This window comes from Condylura cristata, unplaced genomic scaffold (genome assembly GCF_000260355.1).
Source record: "Condylura cristata isolate star-nosed mole 26May11 unplaced genomic scaffold, ConCri1.0 scaffold00021, whole genome shotgun sequence".
Taxonomy (NCBI): Eukaryota; Metazoa; Chordata; class Mammalia; order Eulipotyphla; family Talpidae; genus Condylura; species Condylura cristata.
The window spans coordinates 31,235,032-31,241,785 of NW_004567122.1; the positions used below are offsets into that span (position 1 = coordinate 31,235,032).

General features: G+C 53.6%; 1 protein-coding gene across 2 annotated transcripts in view; it reads right to left on the reverse strand.

Moving 5' to 3' along the window:
* The window catches only part of PCDH1 (protocadherin 1), a 23,042-nt gene extending 16,294 nt beyond the window's left edge, over window positions 1-6,748 (reverse strand). For both annotated transcript variants that reach the window (XM_004686827.2, XM_012727862.1), the window contains exon 1: window positions 6,722-6,748. The gene's annotated coding sequence lies outside the window, so the exon portion shown is untranslated. The remainder of the gene's footprint in view (window positions 1-6,721) is intronic.
* Between the last annotated feature and the right edge of the window lie 6 nt (window positions 6,749-6,754).

Genomic DNA, 6,754 nt, shown 5'->3' on the forward strand with positions numbered 1-6,754 from the left:
AGCCTTTCTCCGACCACTCCTCCCACCCCTGCCCAAACCCAGGCTGGTCTCTCCATGAACATCCGGTTCCTCTTTGATACCTAACCTCACAAACACCTGGACCCAATTTCACACCTGACCCCTCCCCCCTAAGCCAGTCCAGTCTTACCTCATACCTGCCTTCCTGCAAATTCTTCCAGCTGGAGCCCTGAGGGGTCCTAGCCCACCATAAGCTGCAACCCCCCTTACTCCAGGAATCCACCTCCTTCAGTTTTGAAGGGGGTACATTTGCAGACCCCAGCCAGACCTACTAGCTACTCCCCCTATGTTAACTCCTTCTCTCCAAGTAAACAGTGACCAGCCCAGAATTCAAATCCGAAGAAGACTCTGGGCCAGCATTTTTCAACAGAGGTCTCAGGTTCCTTTTCTCTACCTTCCTACTTAGCACCTGGGACACCTGCCCCAGGCTCTGTTGAGAATCACCCCCACCCCCACTGAAGGCACCCTCTGGCTCCCAGGCCTCTCCAGCCCACGGTGACCTCTCCTCCCTCCAGCTGACAGCCGCTTATTGTCTGCGCGATCTTGAGGCCATGAATCACTGTGCTATCCGGACACCGCCCGCACAGTGCTGTTCAGCTGTGGTACTGTAACCTATTCCTGTGTCCCCTGCTCCCCAGTCAGATACCAGGCATCTTCAAGGAAGGGCTAGGGCTCCCAGCACTCACCCTCCAGCTCAGGCCTGTGCACCAATTTGGGCATATGTAGGCCTCACTTACTGGGCACTTAACAATGTGTTGGGCTCTGTCCTGGCATCGGGAAAGCAAGACAGATGCAGTCTGCCGAAGCTGGGCTGCTTCAGTGACTACTTGTAGTTTTGTTTGGTTGGACCCATTTGGTGTTTGATAAGGCAGCAGGATGGCAAAGAACATGGGCTGTGATGTCAGACAAGTCTGAGGCAAACCCTAGTTGCCTACTTCCTGGCTGCATGAGCTGAGCAAATAATTACAGCCTCGGGTTCCTGCCCTGTAAAATGGGGATAGGACTATCTGTTTCCTAGGGCCTGAGAGATCATGCAGGCCAAATGCTTAGTACAACTAACGGTCTCTCGGAGCACTTACAATTGTAGTTATGTAGCTGTCTGGGAAATAATTTGGATATTGTCTTTTCTACAGAGGCTGAGGCAAGAGCTGGAGCTTTGTTTAGTCCTACAAACTCAGGGCCTCACCCCATACCCAGTGCATAGTAGGACATTTAGTCCAGTTCCTAAAGACTGTTGTTCGCTCTCAGGGTTGGCCTATCACGGCACATTCTGTGTGATCCTTGCTTGCTCCGTTCCCCATTTCCTCTATTCCACTGAGAACCCACAAAGGCCAAATTTACTCCTCTGTTCAGGTCCACAGTGGATGCCCAGTAAATGCTCACTAGATTCCGGTTCCTTATACTGCACTTCCTTGGTGTAGCCTCCCCAAAGCTCAGCCCCTCCCTGGTCACTCAGCAGCACTAATGTGCTCCGAGTGTGAGGCCATTATCAGATTAGAGTGTATGCTTGTTCCCAGCTGCAATCTTAATCTCTTTAAAGGAAGGAGGAATTTATCTGATGTTCCATTTGGATCCACCCTCCAGCCACTTCCCCTCTACCTTCCAGGACGGGACCTGGCAAAGGGCTCATTTTGCTACCAGAAGCCTCAACCCAACCAAAAACACTCAGAGAATCTCCTTCGCTGCCGCTGCCGGGCACTTTATCCTGCCCTCCCCTCCATAGCACATACCCTACGCTGTGCACACCAATTCCCAAGAGGCCACAGAGGATGGGGGTTACAAGGGAGGAGGTGTGAATTACCCTGATCTTGAGGAAAATTGTTGGGAGTGATGCATGCTTCCCCTCATTTTCTCTGGATGATCAAGTGTTCTTAACCTTTTGGGTCATATCTCCCTTTAAGAAATTTATGAAAATGTGATACAGATCTTCTGAGAAAAATGGAAGTTCGCAAATTTAGGCTACTATTTCAGAAGTCACATTAAGGCCCCACTATCAGGGGTTCCTTCCCCATTTTGGGATCACAGGCTGAGCTCCAACCCCTCAGGCCTCCCAAACAGCATAAACACAGCATATTTTGACTTTCCCAACAGACTCACATTCTCCCTCATTCATCCTGTCACCTGAGATGTCTTGCCTCCAGCCAGCTTGGGAGTCAGGCACTTCTAAGTTGGACTGAGAACGACAGAGGAATAGCCCAGGCAAGGAAAGGGAGAGGAAAGGTTTTCCTCAGGGGTAGGAGGAGGAGTTGGGGGAGGGTAGCCCAGAGTGGGAAAAAGAGTAGAAAAGGGTTTAGGCCTTCAAGCACCTGAAGAGTTCCTTTACAATAGGTATTATCTAGCCCCACCCTTTGGAATTCTGATTCTGGGGGTGGGACTCTGGGAAACCTCCAGGCAATTGTGTTGCAATGGTCCTGGCCACCTGGGAACCATTCGAGGTACACTAGGTCCACAGAATTAAGAAAGAAGTACAAATTCTGTCATTATCACCTTTGCCATCATCATCACTGTCATCACTGTCATCATCATCATCCCAGCTAACATCCCTGAGATTTTACTACATTTACATACACTATCTCATCTAGTTCTCCCAACACTCTGCATCAGGTACTATTTAATTATTACTCTGTTCCCCATAGAACAGAGGCTAGACCTGAGGCTCAAAAAAATAATTGATTGTCTTCAGGTCAGAGAAATAGTAGGTCCAAGACATGAGAAAATGCCTCTTCAAGTTCCAGAGGTTGGGAGAAAGGCTGGATCAGGGAGAAGGAAAGTCAGTCAAATATGGTATTTGCTATGTAGCGGTGACCTTCCCCCCAGTAAACACATACCCCATCTCTGGGCTGCCAAACCTGCCTGGCAAAGGGGGAAAGAGAAAGAGGAGCCTAGAGTTCAGCAGCTGATGGAGGCCCCGGAGGCCACTGCTACCTTTCTCTCTACCCCAGCTTCTAGGGACGCAGAGAATTCAGAGCAGCCAGGGCCAGCAATAAGGCCCTGCCGCCACCATTCACCACTCCTGAACTTTGCCCGGTGGTTAGTTATTGGGAGTCATTAGTTCCAGACAGCAACCTTTGAAGTTATCGGGGCCTTATCTGTCCTTTCTTAAAGCACTGGCTGCTTTCTTGGCAAGGGCGTCCCTTTCCCCAGTGACACAGGCACCTAGGACCCTGAGAAGTCAAAGTTTTACTTCATAGGGAGGTGTGGGAGAGCAGAGTCCAGGCAAATGCCATCTGTGTCAATATCTGAAGAGAACAGAGAACAGAACCGACCGTTTGCCTGGGACCTTCATTTCCACCCTGCCTCAGGGACTAGCATCTTCCTGGTGAATGCTGTGACCAGAGACTAAACACCAGGAGCAGCCATGTCTATCATAGTGACTAGGTCAGCTCTGACCCCTTACCCTCTACCCTGCACTGTTGCACAATAGCCACCACCAGTGGCACAAAATACTAAAGGACACAGCTAATGTTTGGGAGATGTTAGCTTCCAGAGCTGTCGGGTAGAGCTGTTCAGAGGCCTCCCACCGAGAACAATTGGGCAGACTTCAGCTCTTCTCCCCTGTACCCCCACAATCTTCCATTAGCCTCTGCAGGGCTTCCAGGTACCTGGCATCAGTCTGAGTAAGCCTGTTGAGGTTCAAATCCTTGCTCTACCACTTCTCAGCTGTGTGACCTTGGCCCAGTGACTTAGCCACTCTGAACCCATCTCCATACTATGCAATGGAAATAATCTTGCTTTTAACACTACGTGGGAGGATTAAATGCACTCTGGTGTATTAGGCTCTATTACATGATAAAGGACAGATGTATATATTTTTCAATCATGGAACAGCGCACTTTATTTCCAGCATCAGGCACGCAGTAGGTGTTCTTTAGTTCGACAAACAATCAAACCAATAACCTGCCAGCTGTGAAGAGCTGTGAAGGTATGGACAGTATAGTATGTGTCTTAACTACTGTACCACATCCATACCACCTACCGTGGGCCTTTGCAGTTAGTAGGCCCTCAATTGATGTGAAAAGAATCTCTCCAGCATCAACTATCCTTGCTCATGGGAACTCCCTCATTAACTGAAAGGCCTGTTCCTTCTCCCTCTGTCCTCCAGCCCCAATCCTTGCAGGCCTGCTCCTAGCTCTTCCACTCTACCCTTCCAGCCCCTCTGACCAAGCCATAGCAGCCCAGAGATAGCCAGACTAGCAAGACACCCCTTGCAGCTGAAGTTTGGAACTGGGGGTTGGGTGGGGGAAGAAGAGGAAGCCAAACATGGCCAGTACTGAAACCAGACCTGCTCAGTTACCATACTGTCTCTGGTCATCTGTGGAGACCCTTCTCAACCCTCTTCCTAGGATTCCAACCCATGCCCTGTTCTAGTTGTAATAACAGATTTCAATCCTCCCAAACCACTATATCAAGAATGTAATACCCCACACCCCTCCACTTCCAGACCTCTGGGTTGCCACAAACACTCTCAGAGTGCCCTCTCTCCTGACAGCTACCGAGTAGTTCATGGAAGGCTCCTTGCATCTTCCAGTGCTAGGTTCTGGGCTCTGCACCGTCTAGAACGCGGTGGTCAGTGGGCGCTCCCTGGACAAACGCAGCAGCGGAGCTCTCCTCCCAGAGGACGCAGGAGTGCAGGGGTGGTAAGGTAGATGCGTGGAAGGGCACGTTCTGGGCTCAGGGTGGCCCCACTTCCTCTCCTACCCCGGTGGCGGTGGCGGCACCGCGTCTCGGGGGGCTCCAAGCTTGAAGGGGGGCGCGGCACAAACACGCCTAAAGGGTCCCTTTCACTCCAGGTCCTGGGCACTGCCGAGGGGAATCCCTTCTCCGCAGCTCAGGCCTCGGCCTAGGGTCCCTAACAAACGGGCGTCGGCGGGTGCCGCTGGGCTGACGCCTGGAGGGGGCGGGGAGGGAGCTGGCGCCGGAATCACAAAGCAAACCCCGCCAGGAGGGGACCTTCTCTTAAAACTGACCCTCTCGCGGTGAGCGGAAAAGGGGTCTTTGCCTCAGACTCAATCCTCAAAGACCTCAACATGACCACGAATATTTTCTGCCGGAAAGAATGGTCACAGATCACTGCTGGGGAAACTGAGGACAGAGGTCTGAGCTACCGAGGATAACTAGGGGGTGAGGGTGTAGGGGTAAGGTGCGAATTTATTTGGCCTACCAATTATGCTTCCCTCCGTACCGCGATTTTCCTAGGGCCTCACCCGAGCACACGATTGGGGCCTGCAGTCCGTACCCCACTGAGGGGACGCCCAGGTGTGTGAGACACAGGTGTGTGGGACCCAGGTGTACTGGGGACCCAGGTGTGTTGGAGGACCATAGCTAAATGGTCCGAAGAGGGTCACGAGCGCCGCTCCAGGCTTGTACCCTCTGCAAAGGGACAAACATCCCTGGAACCCCAGGGAGCCGGGATGGCGGGGCCTGCCAGGTCCAGCTTGTTCCGGGAATACACGGCCGGTACAGCCCGGGAGTGGGGGTGGGGGAGGCGCCAGCAAGGAAGCCGGCGATCCGGCGGGCCCCAGGGTTCCGCGGATATTTACAATAACAATGTCGTGATTAAGGTTGGGGGGACGCCAGGGGCTCGCTTGGAGGTCCCGGTCGCTTCCCCTTTTGGAATCTGCCCACAGAGAGAGAGGAACCGTGTGTGTATGTGTACACTGCAAGATGTAATGTGACACTGTCGGTGTAAGGTGTGTGTGACACCCAGTGCTGAAACGTGTGAAGCAGTGGATTCTGTTTGTGACTGTGAGGCGCTGCTGTAGGTGCCACTTTGTGTGTTAGGGTGTGTGCCATCAAGCATGTGCTGAGACACTGGTTGTGTTTATGTGGGTGCAGTTGAGAGGTGCACATGAGACCTGTGTTGTGTATCTAGGTTCTGGCCAAAGATTATGGTAGGGTGTGTTCCTTTGAAAGAACACAGGAGAGCCTAGGTTTTGAGTCTGGCAAAGGAGGGCCTGAACCTTCTTACAAGAGGGCATGGGGCTGTGTTTGTATTTCCATGTCGCAGATGTCACGCCCGGTTGTGTTTTGTTGCTCGAGCCATGGGATATGTGTCCGTGCTGCTGACCGTGCAGAAGCTGAAACGGATTCCGAGCCAGCGCCGGTGCCCCAGTGGGCGCTGGTGTGCGGGAGGTATGTGTGTGCACATATGTACGGATTTATGTATGCGTGTACATATGTCAGTGGTGTGGCCCTCCGGGTGCCCGCAAGGAACTAAAAGCGCCTGAATGATCCGAGCTGGTCGCCCAACAAGTGTGTGTGTGTGTGTGTGTGTGTGTGTGTGTGCGAGCGCGCGCGCGCGTTCGCTGTGGATGCGGGTCCTTGCTGGCTTCGTCCTCAGGGGGCCCGCACCACCACCATCAAACTGGATACTGCGTGTTTCCCCCAAACCATCTCCATCCCGCGCGCTCCTACAGTCTCTTTTCCCCGCGGCTCCCAGCGCGCCCGGGTGTGGGACCCGGCTGGGGTCCGTACAGTACCCCCTCTCCTTGATCGGCTCTACCTGCGGACCTTGGAGGCCAGGGTGTCCCAGCCACAACCCCCACTCGGAGATCCCAGGCATCCCCATCTCGGCCCCAGCGCTCCAAGCACCCACTGGGCCCCCGTGGCCTCGCTCAGCTGGGCGCCCCTCCCTCAGCTCCCGCCGGCTATGGCCGATCCGGGCCGGGAGTCTCCGCCGCCTCCACCGCCGCCCGATCCTTACCCGCCTCCGGGCAGCGCCGGCCGCCCGCCCCGC